The sequence below is a fragment of the Humulus lupulus genome, chromosome X, assembly GCF_963169125.1.
Source record: "Humulus lupulus chromosome X, drHumLupu1.1, whole genome shotgun sequence".
In the NCBI taxonomy this organism is placed as follows: domain Eukaryota; kingdom Viridiplantae; phylum Streptophyta; class Magnoliopsida; order Rosales; family Cannabaceae; genus Humulus; species Humulus lupulus.
The window spans coordinates 10,874,691-10,891,418 of record NC_084802.1 but is presented as its reverse complement, the minus strand read 5'-3'; positions in this window follow the sequence as shown (position 1 = coordinate 10,891,418).

Here is a 16,728-nt window from a genome sequence, read left to right as displayed (position 1 = left end):
CATCAGCCATGTCCTGAACATTGACAAAAACTTCCCACCTGTGTAGCAGAAAAGAAGGCTGCTCGACAAAGACCGATCGAAACCTTTGAAGGAAGAAGTCAAGAAGCTGAAGGAGAATGGGTTTATCAGGGTGGCATTTTATCCATCATGAGTCTCCAATCCCGTACTCGTGCCCAAGCCGAATGGCAAGTGGCGTACGTGCGTGGATTTTACAGACCTCAATAAAGCCTGCCCTAAAGACTGCTTCCCACTCCCAAGGATCGACCAGCTGGTCCATGCCACTACAGGACACGAGATCCTCTCATTCATGGATGCATACTCTGGGTATAATCAGATTAGTATGCATCCCTCTGATGAGGATCACACTAGCTTTCGAACCGATATAGGGCTCTACTGTTATAAGGTGATGCCCTTTAGTTTGAAAAACGCTAGTGAGACTTACCAAAGACTCGTCAACCACATGTTTAAGGAGCTGATCGGGGAAAACATGGAGGTTTATGTCGACGACATGCTAGTTAAGTCGAAGAAGGCAGAAGGACATGTAAGGGATTTGTAGGAATGCTTCAACGTCCTTAATAAATACAGGATGAAGCTAAATCCCCTTAAATGTTCCTTCGGAGTTGGATCAAGGAAGTTCTTGGGATTCATAGTTAACTCAAGAGGAATTGAAGCTAATCTCGAAAAGATAAAAGCCCTGATTGAGATGAAGTCGCCCGTGAAGATTAAAGATGTTCAAAGCCTGATTGGGAGAATTACCGCCCTTAGTAGATTTATATCAAAATCAATGGACAAGTGCGTCCCATTTTTCAATCTACTCAAAGGCAACAAGAAATTTGAATGGACAGATGAGTGCGAACAGGCCTTTCAAGCACTGAAAGCGCATATGGCACAGCCGCCCATTCTATCGAAGTCAGTCGATAGGGAGACTTTGTTCATCTACCTGGCAATCACAGATTACGCTGCTAGTGTTGTTCTGGTGAGAGAAGAAGAAGGTGTACAGAAGGTTGTCTATTACATAAGCAAAAGGCTTATCGGAGCAGAATTGAGATATCCCCCCATCGAAAGGTTAGCCTACTGCTTAGTATTGGCCTCTAGGAAGCTGTGACCTTACTTCCAAGCCCATCCAATTATGGTATTGATCGACTAGCCTCTTCGGCAAGTCTTGCAAAAGCCAGAGGCTGCCGGAAGATTACTAAAGTGAGCTGTCGAACTCGGGCAGTTCGACATATCTTACCTGCCGCGAGTACTGATAAAGAGGCAAGCCTTAGGTGACTTCATCGTCGAGTTCACAGAGCCCGTAGGTAGCGAGTAGATCGAGGGGCCTAGCAAGCCTGAATGTCAAACCCAAGCACCCTCATGGAAATTGTTCACTAATGGATCATCTAACGAATCCCATGCAGGAGCAGGAGTGATATTGATAACGCCGGAAGGGCATCGATTTCACTGTGCAATAAGGTTTTACTTCACTACCTCTAACAATGAGGCTGAATATGAAGCATTGCTCACTGGGCTGCGGTTAACCAAGGATATGAACATAAAAGCGCTTATTTATAGTGATTCTTAGCTAGTCGTGAATCAGATCTTGGGAGAGTATCAAGTGTGAGGATTAAAAATGGTCGCCTATCTGAACAAGGCAAAGGATCTTTTAGCCCAATTCGGCAGATACACCCTACAGCAAGTGCCTCGTGATCAGAATTCCAATGTAGACGCTTTGGCAAAGTTGGCAAGTACAAAAGATGCTGATTCTCTGAGCATAGTGCCAGTCGAACGACTGCCCGCACCCAGCATCCAAGCAACAGAAACCTCTCTAGTCATCCAAATGGCGGATACATGGATGGCGTCGTATGTAGAGTATATATCAAGCAGCGTTCTGCCAGTGGACAGAAACAAAGCCAGGACCCTTCAGCGGTAGGCTGCTAGGTATATCCAGGTCGATGGAATTTTGTACCGAAGGGGATACTCACTGCCACTTCTCATGTGTATTACAAAGGAGAAAGCCAAAGAATTGATGAAGGAGGTGCACGAAGGTTTTTGCGGGGACCACTCTGGGTGGTAAAGCCTATCGAAAAAGATCGTAAGGCAAGGATATTTCTGGCCAACAATGAATGAAGACTCCATGGAGTTCGTGCAAAAATGTGACGAATGCCAAAGGTTTTCTAAGATCCTGCGAGCAGCTCCCAATGAATTAAAGCAGATGCAGAGTCCATGGCCCTTTGCAGTTTGAGGAATAGATTTAATCGGATCTTTGCCCACGGGGAAAGGTGGCGTAAAGTACGCAGTGGTTGCCATTGACTACTTCACCAAATGGGTCGAAGCTGAGCCACTCGCAACCATAACGACGAAGAAAGTGCTTGACTTTGTAGTCAAAAACATCATCTGTCGCTATGGATTGCCAAAAAAGATATTCTCAGATAATGGCACCCAGTTCGACAGTGATCTATTCACAGATTTCTGCAGGTGTCACGACATTATTAAAATCTTTTCTTCAGTTGCGCATCCCCAAGCAAATGGACAAGTCGAGGCAGTCAACAAAACGCTGAAGGATACACTGAAGAAAAGACTTGAAGAAGCTAAGGGAGCATGGCCAGAACAATTGCCTGAAGTCCTCTGGTTGTACAGAACTTCCCACCGAACAACAATAGGTCATACTCTGTTTTCCTTGGCATACGGGTATGAAGCCATGTTGCCTGTTGAGTTGGATCCACCCTCTCACCGCAGATTCATACGACTAGGATTCTAACAGCCAGTTACTCATGGAATCCTTGGACTCGATTGATGAAAGGCGTGAACAAGCCCAGCTCCGAGTAGTTTCATACCAGCAGAAGGTCAACCAGTATTTCAACTCCAAAGTTCGAGAAAGAAAATTTAGTGTTGGAGACCTTGTGCTCCGAAGAGTTTTTCTTAACACCTGCGACCAAGCTGCTGGGGTACTCGGGCCAAATTGGGAAGGGCCTTACCAGATTGATGAAGTCCTTCACCTAGGCACTTATAAACTTGCATGCTTAAACGGAGATCTCGTTCCTCGATATTGGAATGGAGAACACATGCGCAAGTATTATCAATGAACAATTCTTCTTAAAGAATTGGCTTGTATAAATTTAACTTTTACAAGTTTTGTGTAAGATCTTATTGATCACTCGTAACGCATGTTTAGTCCATTTACTACGAGAATAAAAGGGACTGTGCTCAGCCAGTCATTTCTTGCCAACTATTGTATTTATTACAACTATTTACTCATTACGTGTGTTGTTTTGCTGTATTTTAATTCTAATCACATTGCTACGAGAAGTAACGTTCGGGTAGGTTCTAGTCAAGGCAAGTGACCAAGGAACTAAAGCTCCCCGATCACTTAGGGGGCATACGAGGTACAAGTAAGAAAATCATACCATTAAAAGGTATGTAAACACATGAGCAAAATAAGGGAAAGCATGCTACGACACTTAGAGTATTTTTCAAAATTTTAGTATTTTGTTAAATCAAACCAAAGTGCTATGCTAAGTTCGGTCATGCGAACAATTAGATGTTATAATATGCAAATATATTATAATATCAAAGTGATCCTTTTACACTGCAAGCAGTGACTGCTTGGATGTAATTGTTTAAAATAAAAGTAAAAGCTGCCTGTGATGCAAAACCAAAGAAAAATTATATTGTCTTTACATCACGACCCGTAGGTCGTGTAGTTAAAAAAGAAATATAAAAGAAAAAATCATGGAGTTTGAGGAGCTGGAGGATCCTGGGAAGGAGTCTGGTCGACGACTACATTATCTGCACCCTCCATCCCGCTGGCTAGTGAGATTTTGGGGGAAGCAGGGACCCTCGATCCCTCTTCTTCAGCCAGTTGAGCTGCACAACGAGCCAGCTCATCTTCCCTTGCGTTCTTAGGAAGGTAGTCAAAATTGGCACCCTGATTGTGCTTCTAGAAATCATAGAAGCACCTCAGAGTGGCATTTTTGTACCTCTCTAAGTTGGCAGAATTAGTCTTCTCCAAGCCCTTGACTTGGGCCTCCATGCTCTGGTTTCTAGCCTGCTCGCAATCAACTCCAGCTCAAGCTGCTTAGCCACCTTATAGTTAGAGCGGTTGGACTCCTTATATTGGTCCCTCACCTCGCGGGCTTTCTCCAGAGATTTTAGCTTCTCCTCTAACTCCTTTGCCAGTTTGGCCTTCTCTGCGGTCACCACTACCAGCTGATCAGCATGTCGGGCCTCGGCAGCTTTTAGTTCGTCCTTGTGCCATTGATCCGAGGTCCTGGCCTCCTCGGTGATGGCACCCAGGTGGATACGGCCAGCAATGAGGGTTAGCATGGCCTGCATTCAGAACAAATATTAAACAAACAATAAATTTCCAAAGACCTGATTTCACAATGGAAACAACTTACGCTTGTGAACTCATTCAGGGCTCGGTTCAGAATTGGGTCAATGCCCATCGTCTCTGTAGTTGCCATTGCTGCTCGGAAGCGATCGTACTTGGCGATTTTTGTAAACCTCTCCTTGATCAGTTTAAAGGAGCGGCTAACCATCAGGTTCCCAGTTGAAGCAGGACCTTCCTGCTGGGTTTGATCAGATGGGGAGGCAGGAGAAGGAGTTGACTCGGCCGCAGCAGATGGAGTCTGCTACTCGCGGGGGGAAGACGGAGTCACGGTGGCAGAAGGCCCTTCCTCCGGAGAGCCTGCATCCTGAGCCTTCTTCGCTGCAGGCGCCTTGCTCCTCTCCCCAGCATGTCTCTTGCTGGATTTCTTTTTGCTTAGAGGGGCAGCAGTAGCCTCTGGGTTGCTGTAAAGGTCGAAGACATTCGAGGAGTCCATACCTGAAAAGCAAGAACAAACCCGAGCCATGAGACAACATGAATAGCCAAACACATTACATCAGAAAAAGAAACAAGAAATGATTGCAATGTCCAATACCCAAGCTATTATTACTGGTCGCTACACTACATACTCTACTAGTCTTACACTCATTCTTTGATACGAATAAGTCTGGCCCTAAGTGTGGAGCATATTTAAAATTGCCATCCCCGTCGAACAGATGACAAGGAATTGGCAAATTGTTTAAAAGCGAAATTACTATACCGTTGTCATCCGATGAGTCGTCAGAGAGTTCGGCTAGCTCGGTGGCCTTCTGCTTTCCCTTTCCTTTGGGAGCCACAGGCCTCTCTACTCGAGGAGTGCTACCAGGTTCCCTGATCTTGACCCCAGCTGGTCTCCTCCGCGGAGGAGATGCTTGGGGTTGCTGCTCGGGTTCCTCTTCGGCGCGAGCACTCCCTGTCGAAGGCCCCCTCAAATTTGATTGAGGGTCCCAGAGGCCAGCCAACCTATGGTTAGCCTCTGTAACTAGATTTTTGACACTCTTCTCAGCATCTGACATGCTGGCTAAGAGTGCCGCTCTTGACTCCATTCTCGGAGTTGGGTTTGGTCACAGCCACGGGCCTGAAAGACATTAAAAGTTTAAGACATTGTGGAGGAAAAAACACTAAGTGAAGAAGCCAGCCAGTGATGCGAAAGTTTTACCTCCTCGTGTGAAAGCCAAGTTTTCTGCGACCAGGTCAGGCGTGAGGAAGTACTCTTGGTAGTACCTTTCCACGTTGGAGATGTGCATCGTGTCAGTCAGGAAAGTGCGTCCATTTTCCTTATGGAAAATATGGAAGAACCCCGTGCCTTCATGGTTGAGGTTAGATTTGAGGTCGAACAGCTAGTTGACCTCATGTGACAACGGCACGGGCCATTTTTTCTGCCTGTATAAGATATAGAGTGCAGTGAGCATTCTATACCTGTTTGGGGTAATTTGGAAGGGGGCAACTCCAAAATAGTTGGCCACCCCCTGAAAGAATTGATGAAGAGGAAAAGTTGCTCCTGCCTCAACATGAAACTGCGACCAGGTGCTGTAGGCACCTCCAGGCAGATTAGCCCTTTGGTCTGGGTTGGGCTTGACTAGGGTCACCCCTGTCAGGTTGTATTTTCCTAAGTAGTTGGCGATCATTCTGACCGTCACCCTACTCTCAGAGACTACATGCCACTCGACATTCGTCTGAACAGCGTGTCGAGGGCGGGCATACCTTTGGACATTTAGATTGGGGGAATTTTCATCTCGACCACTGGTCGAGGGAGCATCAACAGCAGGCGGATGAGAAGTGTTGGAAGTTTTTCTTTTTTTGGGCCTTAGTTTTGGTGCGAGCCATATTTCGAGTCAAAACTGGGGAAGTGTTTGGATTAATGCGATAAAAAAGAATATCATGTATCAATATCGAGGGTTGTTCTTCGTCCTCGAGCAGTTGAGCCAACAGATCATCGTCGATGGGTCTTTCTCCGCCCCACGGGTCTTGCATATGAACTGCAAACAGACAAAGGGGGAGATACGACGCATAGCCTAGGAGCTTATGTTGAAAGTTGGAATAACGTTGCTCGCGTCTATCGACCAACAACATTATAACCGAAACACTAAGTTTTATGCGAGCAGTTTGAAAAACAGATCAAAAAGTGAACGTAAAAAGTTTTTTCTGAAAAAACTTTTTCAACTCTAAAGGGGCGGGAAAAACCCAGTTTTTCAGCTAGCCTAAAAATTGAATTTTTACTTCGATTTTACGCCCTAAATCCATGATCTTGACTATCAAACTGATTCCTAACTTATATAAAGCAAAAGTACACTGCCCTATTGTACGCCCTGGTTTTCCCACGGGCTGGTTAGCAGGTCGAGCCTCGGACTAATCATGGTTAGTCCGTAAATTTCCCCAGGCGGGGGCTCCTGTTTTCGAGGTCGTACTCTATTAGCTCGAGGTATCCTCAAGGACTCGCCAAGGTTGTCCAAGACTGGGGGAAGGAGTCTGAAGGCCGAAGGTCGAGTCAGGGGAGAAGCTCGTGGTACAAGCTGCTCCTGGATCTCTGACCTTTTGTAAAGTCAACACACGCAAGATAAACGTGCCTATATCTGACATCACGTGTTCGATATCTCCCTGACTTTTCGGACACGCATCAGGAACGTGCGTATTCAGACACCCACGGCTGGGTTGGGCCGTGCGGCCCATTATCTTCTTACTTATCGATTTGACCATACTTATGTGTCAGGTTTAGGAATTAATCATGAATGTCACAGAGTTGATATGACAAATAAGAAGGTCACGGGATGACCTCTTTACGAACTTCCAGGTGCCTTCTCCTATAAATATGGAGACCCTGGGAGTTGATAAGGGTTGGAACAAATAGTCTCTGGAGAGATATACTTTGTAACCAAATACTCAGAATATATCAATAATATTGACTAGTGGAGTAGAAGGATTTTAACCTTTGAACCACTTAAAAACGTGTCTTGAATCACCAAGTTCATCCTCTAAGATTTCATATCTGTGACGGTTCTACTTTCAGCACTAATCCCTTTCTCTTCTTTTCTTAATTACCTGTTGGCGAAGAACTGCGTCAACAGTTTGGTGCTTTCATTGAGAGCAAGTTCAATTAGTGCTGCCACAAACATCCGACTATGGTGACCACTCGATCCAGGCATGGCAACGAAACAGAGCAGCAGGAGGGGCAGGAGGCCCACCATATTTCCATCCCTGATGAACAAATTCCTGAAGTCCAACAGAGGCCAGGAAAGCAGCCGGCGGGCCAAGACGACACTGGTAGCTCAGCACCCCGGCCACCTAATCCGAACCCGTGTTATTATACTGCGGTGGAAATGGAGAATGCTCAACTGAGGAGCCAGTTAGCAACAGCCGATCGGCAAATCCAGGATATTCTGGCCCGACTACCCCTTCTCACAACCAACGTTAACGTTGGAGAGAGGCAAGGTGAGGCCCCTAAGTCTCACCGGGGTAATTGGCCCAGGCATAGCCGGTCGGATAGGCCTCATGCAGCCAACTCCACCCCTTCATCGCACCATCAAGAGGCAAACTTCAGGGAAATGCCTGGGGTCATACAACAGCAATACAACCGTTCGGTCAGGACGTCAACTCCTAGTTCTCAACCTTCCTCGAGAACGCTCAGGAGAGCTCGAGGAAACTCCCAAAGGAGATCCGGGGAGGGCCAGCAGCGCCAGCCCGTCCCAGAGGACCGTCCTGCGCCTCGTCCAGCTCCCCAGGGCGGGACCAGCAAGCTGGCAGGGCCGAAAGGCCCCCACCAAATTTGATCCGTCCAGACGGAACTAGGATCGCCTCCCCAGTCAGGCATCCTCCTTCTCCAATCAGATATCCGTCTCCTCGACCCTTCCGAGACATCCCGGCTTACGGGAGTAGTAGGAGAGACCCACCATCAGCGGGACCTTCCCGGCGTAGCAGGGCGCTTGAAGAAAGCTCAGGTCCTCACCACCAAAGGCGGACTCCAAGTCTGTCCGGCAGGAGTCATTGGACCGGCAGCCGCCGGAGTGATCTCTCCGGAGGAGACCTGCGTCAGCGACTGAGTTCGGTACAGAGCCACCAGAACACCCAGGGAGACGACCTTCGAGATCGCCTCAACTCTCACAGAGAAGACAGGGCTAGAGATGGTAGTCAGGCCCGCTCGGCGGGAGTCCGATCCGAAGTACGTAACGGAGGGAATGTCCCAAATAACCTATCTCAAGATAGGAGGGGCAACAACCCACCTAATATGTACAATGGGTCCGGAGCTGTGGAACAGCCCCGGAATAACCCAGGATCTCAGGACCAAACCCTCGAGCGCCTAACTCAGATGGAGGAACTGATGAGGAAGCTCCTATCAGAAAAAGAAAAAGAAGAATATGATTTGGGTGACGAAATGGAACTCTTCGCCCCCAATATAGCAGCGACGGCATACCCATCTAGTTTCCGTATGCCCCACTTGTCAAAGTTCAACGGGGACGGGGACCCGTCGGACCATTTAGGGATGTTCAACACCCTAATGATGGCCCATAACATTGGCCCAGAGCTGCGTTGCTTGATCTTCCCTTCCACACTGATCGGACCTGCCAGGCAGTGGTTCAAGCAGAGTAAAAGGCAGTCAATCAGCTTCTGGAAGACTTTCTCAGCTGACTTCAAAAGGGCGTTCTGCGCCTCCCAGGCCGCCCGAGTCCAAGCCGATTCCCTAGCTAACGTGAGACAGCAGCCCGGTGAAACGCTGAAAGCTTACTTGAGCAGATTCGCGAATGTCGCTGCTCGAGCCAAAGACGCAGACGATAGCTCCAAGCTCATGGCCATGAGAACCGGAATCCTGGTCGGGGGAGACCTGTGGAAAGACATCCAAAGGAAAGGAGTCAGCTTGGTTAACGAATTCCTTAACAGAGCCCAAGAGTGGATAAACTTAGAAGAAGCTGAAGCTTCAGCCGCGGGGACCAGCCAGGTTCCCGAGAAGCCCGCTGGAACGGGCACGGAGATCGTGGTGGCGATCCCCGAGATCGCGCAGAACAACCAGCCCGGTTGTGGCAAAAGGAAGGGAAATGGTGAAAACAGCCAGCACGGTCAAAAGAAGAATAAGTTTGTGGATAAATTCAAGCCCGTGTTCACAGCATATACCGAGCTCACCCAGTCCAGGGAAAGCATCTTCCTAGCCAACGTTGCTCGGGTCCCCTGGAAGAGGCCGGAGCCATTGAAACACCACAAAGGAAAGAGAGACACTTTAAAATTCTGCCATTTTCACAACGACGTCGGCCACAATACCGACGATTACAGGCATCTAAAATATGAGATAGAGACTCTCATCCGAGCAGGCCCCTTGGCGCAATATTCACGAAACAGGGTCCCAGCGGGTCGACCCGCTCCAGAAGTCCCAGCCAGTCAGCCCGGGCCTCGGGTAGATCAGGACGTCCCTCCTCCCGTGATCGAGGGAGAGATATCCACCATCTCTGGAGGACCGCACATGGCTGGCACGATCAGAGGCGCCCAGAAGAGGTATGTGAACGAATTAAAGGCCCACAAGGGGGCAGAGTTCGTTTCGGAACAGCGGCAGTCCAAACAGCAGCGGTTAGAGAAGCAACCGATTACTTTTACGGAGGAAGACGCAGGCCACGTCCAATTCCCCCATAATGATCCCTTGGTCGTAGCAGTCCAGCTCACCAACCGGAAAGTGAGGAGAGTGTTGGTGGACAACGGAAGCTCGGTGAACCTCTTATTCCGATCCACCTTAGAAAAGATGGGTCTAACCGTCGCCGAGCTAAAGGCGACCTCCATGATGCTATATGGTTTTTTGGGAGAAGGATCGGCAGCGATAGGGATGATCGAGCTGGTGATCACCCTAGGTGAAGAGTCTCGGACAGTCTCCAAGCCACTTGAGTTCGTGGTCATTGACTGCTCCGCTGCCTACAACGCCATTTTGGACCGACCTACGCTCATAGCTTTCGAGGCCATCACTTCCATTCGACACCTCGCCATGAAATTCCCTACTTCAACAGGAATCTGCACCATCAAGGGCGATCAGCTTGCTGCCAGGGAATGCTACAGCATTTCCATGAAGGGAAAGTCTAAACCCGGGCAGCTGGCTATGGCCATTTTGAGTGAAGAGGAATCCCAGGAGCCCTTGGTGACTCCTGAGATTGAAAAACCTCAAAACGCCCAAGGGGAAAGTGTCGCCCTTAGTGAGGACATTGACCCCCAAATAGGCGAAGATAGGTCCGAGCTCCAGGCTATTGAGGAGCTCGAGGAGGTGAACCTTGATCCACAAAATCCATCAGGGACGGTTAAGCTCGGGAAGAACCTCTGCGACAAGAGAAAGGCGGAGCTGATTACGTTTCTGAAGAATAACTTGGACGTATTCGCGTGGTCCCACGAGGACATGGTGGGGATCAGTCCGAGTGTCATCATGCACACGCTCCATCTGGATAAAAGCGTTCCTGCCAAGTCTCAAAAGCAAAGGCGTTTAGGAACAACCCGAGCTGAAGCCCTAGAAGAAGAAGTGGCCCGGCTCAAAAAGTGTGGCTTTATCCGCGAAGCCAAATTTCCAATTTGGGTCGCCAACCCCGTGCTAGTTCCAAAGCCCAACGGGAAATGGCGGACCTGCATTGACTTCTCTGACCTGAATAAAGCTTGCCCCAAGGATTGCTTTCCATTGCCAAGGATCGATCAGCTGGTGGATGCTACGGCGGCGCACGAGCTCATGTCCTTCATGGACGCGTACTCAGGCTACAATCAGATCGCGATGAATCTGGCAGACCAGGAACATACCAGCTTCATGACCCCAACGAATGTATATTGCTATAAGGTCATGCCTTTTGGTCTGAAGAATGCCGGAGCTATCTACCAGAGGCTAGTAAATAGAATGTTCGCGGACCAGATCGGAAAGAACATGGAAGTGTATGTTGATGACATGCTCGTCAAGTCAAAGACTGCCGACAACCATGTTTCCGACCTGGAAGAATGTTTTAAAATACTATGGGAATACGGTATGAGGCTTAATCCTCAGAAGTGCACGTTCGGTGTCGCATCGGGGAAATTCCTGGGGTTCATAGTCAATACCCGAGGAATCGAGGCGAACCCTGACAAAATCAGGTCACTGCTCGAGCTTCCAAGGCCTCACAGGAAGAGTGGCAGCACTCAACCGGTTCATTTCCATGTTGACCGACAAGTGTTTGCCCTTCTACAACCTGCTCCGGGGAAACAAGAAGTTTGAGTGGACAGTAGAGTGCGAAAGCGCATTCCTCGATCTGAAGGCGCATCTGGCTGAACCGCCCGTGCTGTCCAAGCCCAGGGTAGGAGAGCCTCTTTTCCTCTACCTGGCAGTCACTGAGGATGCAGCTAGCGCCGTGCTGGTACGAGAAGAGGACCAAGTTCAAAAGCCAGTCTACTACATCAGCAAGAGACTCCTCGGAGCAGAATCACAGTACCCACTGATGGAAAAATTGGCGTTTTTCCTAATCACAGCCTCGCGAAAGCTCAGACCGTATTTCCAGTCCCACTCAGTACACGTCATGACCGATCAGCCTCTAAGTCAGGTTTTGCAAAAGCCTGAAGCATCGGGACATTTGTTAAAGTGGACGGTCGAACTCAGTCAGTTCGAGATTTTCTATACTCCACGAACTACCATAAAAAGTCAAGCATTGGCTGACTTCGTGGCGGAGTGCACGGGATTCCAGGAGGATCCATCAGAAGGCCTACTTCAAGTCGCCTCGCCGCATTCGTCATGGAAGATCTTCGTTGATGGTTCATCTAACGAGGGCGGCTCCGGGGCCGGAATCATTCTAATATCCCCCGAGGGACATAGATTCCACTCGGCGCTAAGGTTCGGGTTCAAGGCGTCTAACAACGGGGCAGAGTATGAAGCTTTGTTAGCTGGGCTGAGGGTAGCTAAGGAGTTAAAGGGGAGCTCCGTGCATCGCTTCAGTGACTCCCAGCTCGTGGTAAACCAGGTTCTGGGCGAATATCAGGCGCGGGGACCCAAGATGGCCGCCTATTTGGCAAAGGTAAAATCCGAGCTGTCTGCATTCGAGCGAGGATCGATCGAGCAGATACCTCGAGAACAGAACGCCAACGCAGATGCTCTCGCCAAACTCGCCACCTCGGGAGAGACAGAAACCCTGGGGTTGGTGCCAATAGAATTCTTGAAAGAACCAAGTATAGAAGGAGATCGGGCAAAGGTCGAGATGATTGATGCTAGGCTGACCTGGATGACTCCCTTCATTGAGTATCTCACAGAGGGCAAGTTGCCCGAGGGACGTAACGATGCGTGACGAATCTTGTATCAAACTCCGAGGTATACGCTGGTCGATGGTGTGTTGTACCGACGTGGACATTCCATGCCTCTCCTCCGGTGCGTTCATCCAGGCGAGGCACAGGCCATCCTGCAGGAAGTTCACGGAGGATTCTGCAGAGACCATGCTGGGGGGCAGAGCCTGGCCTTAAAGGTTCTCAGGCAAGGTTATTACTGGCCAACTCTGTCCAAAGACTCGATTTCATATGTGAAAAAGTGCGACAAGTGCCAACGATTCGCTGTGGTTGCCCGAGCTCCTCCAGTCGAACTGAAAATGATCTCGGCCCCTTGGCCATTCGCCGTTTAGGGGATAGATTTAGTAGGCGCCCTGCCTACCGGAAAGGGCGGGGTCCGCTACGCCGTGATGGCCATCGACTACTTTACTAAGTGGGCCGAGGCAGAGCCGTTGGCAACAATAACATTGAAGAAGGTACTCGACTTTGTGGTTAAAAACATCATCTGTCGATTCGGCCTGCCGAAGAAAATTGTCTCCGACAATGACACTCAGTTCGACAGCGACCTGTTCACCGAATTCTGTGAAAGACACGGAATCGTGAAAAGCTTCTCCTCTGTGGCCTACCCTCAGGCAAACGGCCAGGTCGAGGCTATCAACAAGACTCTAAAGGCAAGCCTCAAGAAAAGATTAGATGAGGCAAAGGGGGTCTGGCCAGAGCAGCTCCCCCAGGTCCTTTGGGCATACCGGACCTCGCATCGGACTCCTACGGGTCATACTCCTTTCTCCATAACCTTCGGGAGTGAAGCAGTCCTCCCCATGGAAGTTAAGGTTCTGTCGCATAGAGTTCAGTCCTACGACCAAGATCAGAACCACGAGCTCCTATGCCATTCCCTAGACCTCGTTGATGAAAGGCGGGAGGATTCGCAACTCCAGCTCGCCCATTATCAACAGAAGATCACTCGCTATTTCAACTCTAAAGTCAGAAAGCGTACCTTTAGCGTTGGCGATTTGGTCCTAAGGAGAGTTTTCCTGGCTGGGAAGGATCCCAAAGATGGAGTCTTGGGACCGAACTGGGAACGACCATACCAGGTCATTGAGGTCATCAAGGAAGGAACTTATAAGTTAGCTCGACTTGAAGGAGGGGCAGTCCCGCAAACTTGGAACGCCATCCACTTAAAGAAATATTATCAATGATCCACTTGTAAGGCCTGGAAGGCCACTTTTTTATGTATTAATAAAAATCAAGTTTTTCTCTTTATTTGCAAATGTAATCTTAAAGTAACCACGAAAGACCCTTTCCCAGTTACTTGGGGGGGCATATGGTACCTGGATATAACCAGGTCTCCTTAACGACTTAGATGTTGATTTTTATCTATGGATCGTTGCTCTTCCTAAAGAGCTCGAGACACGGATAAGGGTTAACGCCAACTAAGTCCTGTCCTAGTTTTAACCGGGTCATAAAACTTAGAAGTTAACGTAAATTTATTGATCGTGTTTCTTCTTAAAGAAGCTCGAGATATGGATAAAAGTTGACACGAACTAAGTTTTCAAAATAAGCTCCTGGTTTTAACCGGGTCATAAAACTTAAAAGTTAACGTAAATTTATTGATCGTGTTTCTTCTTAAAGAAGCTCGAGCTATGGATAAAAGTTGACACGAACTAAGTTTTCAAAATAAGCTCCTGGTTTTAACCGGGTCATAAAACTTAGAAGTTAACGTAAATTTATTGATCGTGTTTCTTCTTAAAGAAGCTCGAGCTATGGATAAAAGTTGACACGAACTAAGTTTTCAAAATAAGCTCCTGGTTTTAACCGGGTCATAAAACTTAGAAGTTAACATAAATTTATTGATCGTGTTTCTTCTTAAAGAAGCTCGAGCTATGGATAAAAGTTGACACTTACTAAGTTTTCAAAATAAGCTCCTGGTTTTAACCGGGTCATAAAACTTAGAAGTTAACGTAAATTTATTGATCGTGTTTCTTCTTAAAGAAGCTCGAGCTATGGATAAAAGTTAACACGAACTAAGTTTTCAAAATAAGCTCCTGGTTTTAACCGGGTCATAAAACTTAGAAGTTAACTTAAATTTATGGATCGTGGTTCTTCTTAGAAGGGCTCGGGATATAAATAACGGCCAACATAAACTAAGTTTACCAAAAAATATATATATATGTGTATTGTAGCCAAAAGCATGAAGAAATATATAAATTAAAATTGCAAGGAAAATTGTCTCGAGGAAAAAACACCTCGTGCTAAGGATTACATAATAACTTCAAAATAAAAAGAGAAGAAAAGGCACCCTAAGCCCCGTCAGTCGGCCCCTTGGAGGTCGCGGTCTCATCCTGCTCCGCCGCGCCAGAGGCTTCCCTAGTCTCCGAGGGCGGCGCCTCTTTGTCCAGGCGGGCTTGGAACTTCACCAACAAGCGCGCCCAGAGAGTCGGCGACATGAAAGAGAAGTCAGCCTCCGGGTTGTGGGCCCATCAATGATAGAACAGTTCCTGCATGGACTGTTCCGAGGTGGTCCGTTCGGCTTCAAGAGCGGCCTGGACCTCGGTCTTTGCTGCCTCGAGGTCTGTTCGCGAGGTGACAAGGGATGCCTCAAGCTCTTGGACCTTCGAGTGGGTCCTCTCTAACTCGGCCTTCAAGGTCGCCAGTGCATCTTTCACCGCCTGAGCCTCCTGAAGGGTGGCCTAGTGCTCAGCCCTCATCTCTTCGAGCTGAGCCCTGGTCCTGGTGATGCCTCGATGTACGGCAGCGATGCCCTGCGAGAAATGAAAGATAAATTGGCTAAGTAGAAAAATAAGGCGGTGTGTGAGGGGTAAAGCCTTAAAAGAATGGGGCAGCTTACCATTAGGGTCATGTCCATCGAAGACTCTATTACGTGGACCGGGCTCATTGTCTCAATGGCCCGGAGCTCCTTCTCTTTGAACTTGTAGAAGTGGTTGACGGCGTAGCTCGCCGACTCGTACACCGTCCCCCGGAAGGCTTCTGGGATCTTCTTTAGATCCTGGGGATCAATCGGGATGCGTACGCCGGGGGCCACTACGGCCAGAGTCCCGACCTCCATTCCCACGTCCTGGGTGGCTGATGGAGATCGCTGGGGCGGCGGGGGCATGTTCCTACTCGAGCAGCAGGAAGAATTGCCCCCTCGACCTGGGATGATGGGGTTTTTTCCTTCTCCTTTGCCGGAGATTTAGTAGAGCCCCCAGCCGCGCTCTTGGAGCCTCAGAGCCTTTTCAATCTTGGCCCTGCTGGGGGATTTCCCCCGAAGTCTATGCCCTGCAGGCTATCCTTGGGCTGAGACATCTCTTCTGCCAAAAACAAAAAACATGGTTATTACAAGTTAGCAATCAGGCAGAAAAAAGAGCAAGAGGTTAAAGGCAGAAAGTATGCGAATACTAAGGGAGCCCTACCCCCCGAGCTGGAAGAACCTAAGACGATTATTTCCCGAACAGGCGCAAGTTCTGGGTCCGGTTCTGACTCAGGACTAGACTCTTCTACATACTGCCTAAGCCCCGGAGCATAGATACCTCTCTGGAGTGATGGCCATGTGCGTAAATTGGTCCCATACTCCTAAAAAATGATCGACCTAAGAGCTAGGGTGTTATCTACTACTATGGTACCCCTAGGCCGGCTATCTTGGTGATCCAGCACGAGCCGGTCAACACAATGGAGCAGGAGTGTGTTTAGGTCCGGGTTCCTTCGGTGACAATGGACGATCTGCCTAGGATTGAACCTAACCAGCCGGGGGTCCGCAGTGGCCCTATCTACATTCTTAAGCAAATGAGGGTTACCTTGACCGGAAGGACCCGCGGCTGCTCCGGATTGGATCCTCTCCTCATCCATCCTCTGAGCGACCTCCAAGGCCCTCTTCCTATTCCTCACGAGCGGAACTTCAGCTGCCTCGTCCTCCTCTTCCGCGACCTCCTCCACGGTGATAGGTCTGTTTGCACGGGCTAGGGGCGGAGCCCGGGGCCTCTTCAGGTTCAGAGTCTGATTTGGGAAAATCAGTTTGCAGAACACCATCGTCTCGTCCGTCACGAGCACGCAATAGTCCTTTTCACTGGGGGGCAAGCCCGCTAGTGTTTCATATTGACCCCCGAGGGTCGCAGACTTTTCGGTCCTCGCGTAGATGGCTGCAAGATTGGGCTGGAATCAGA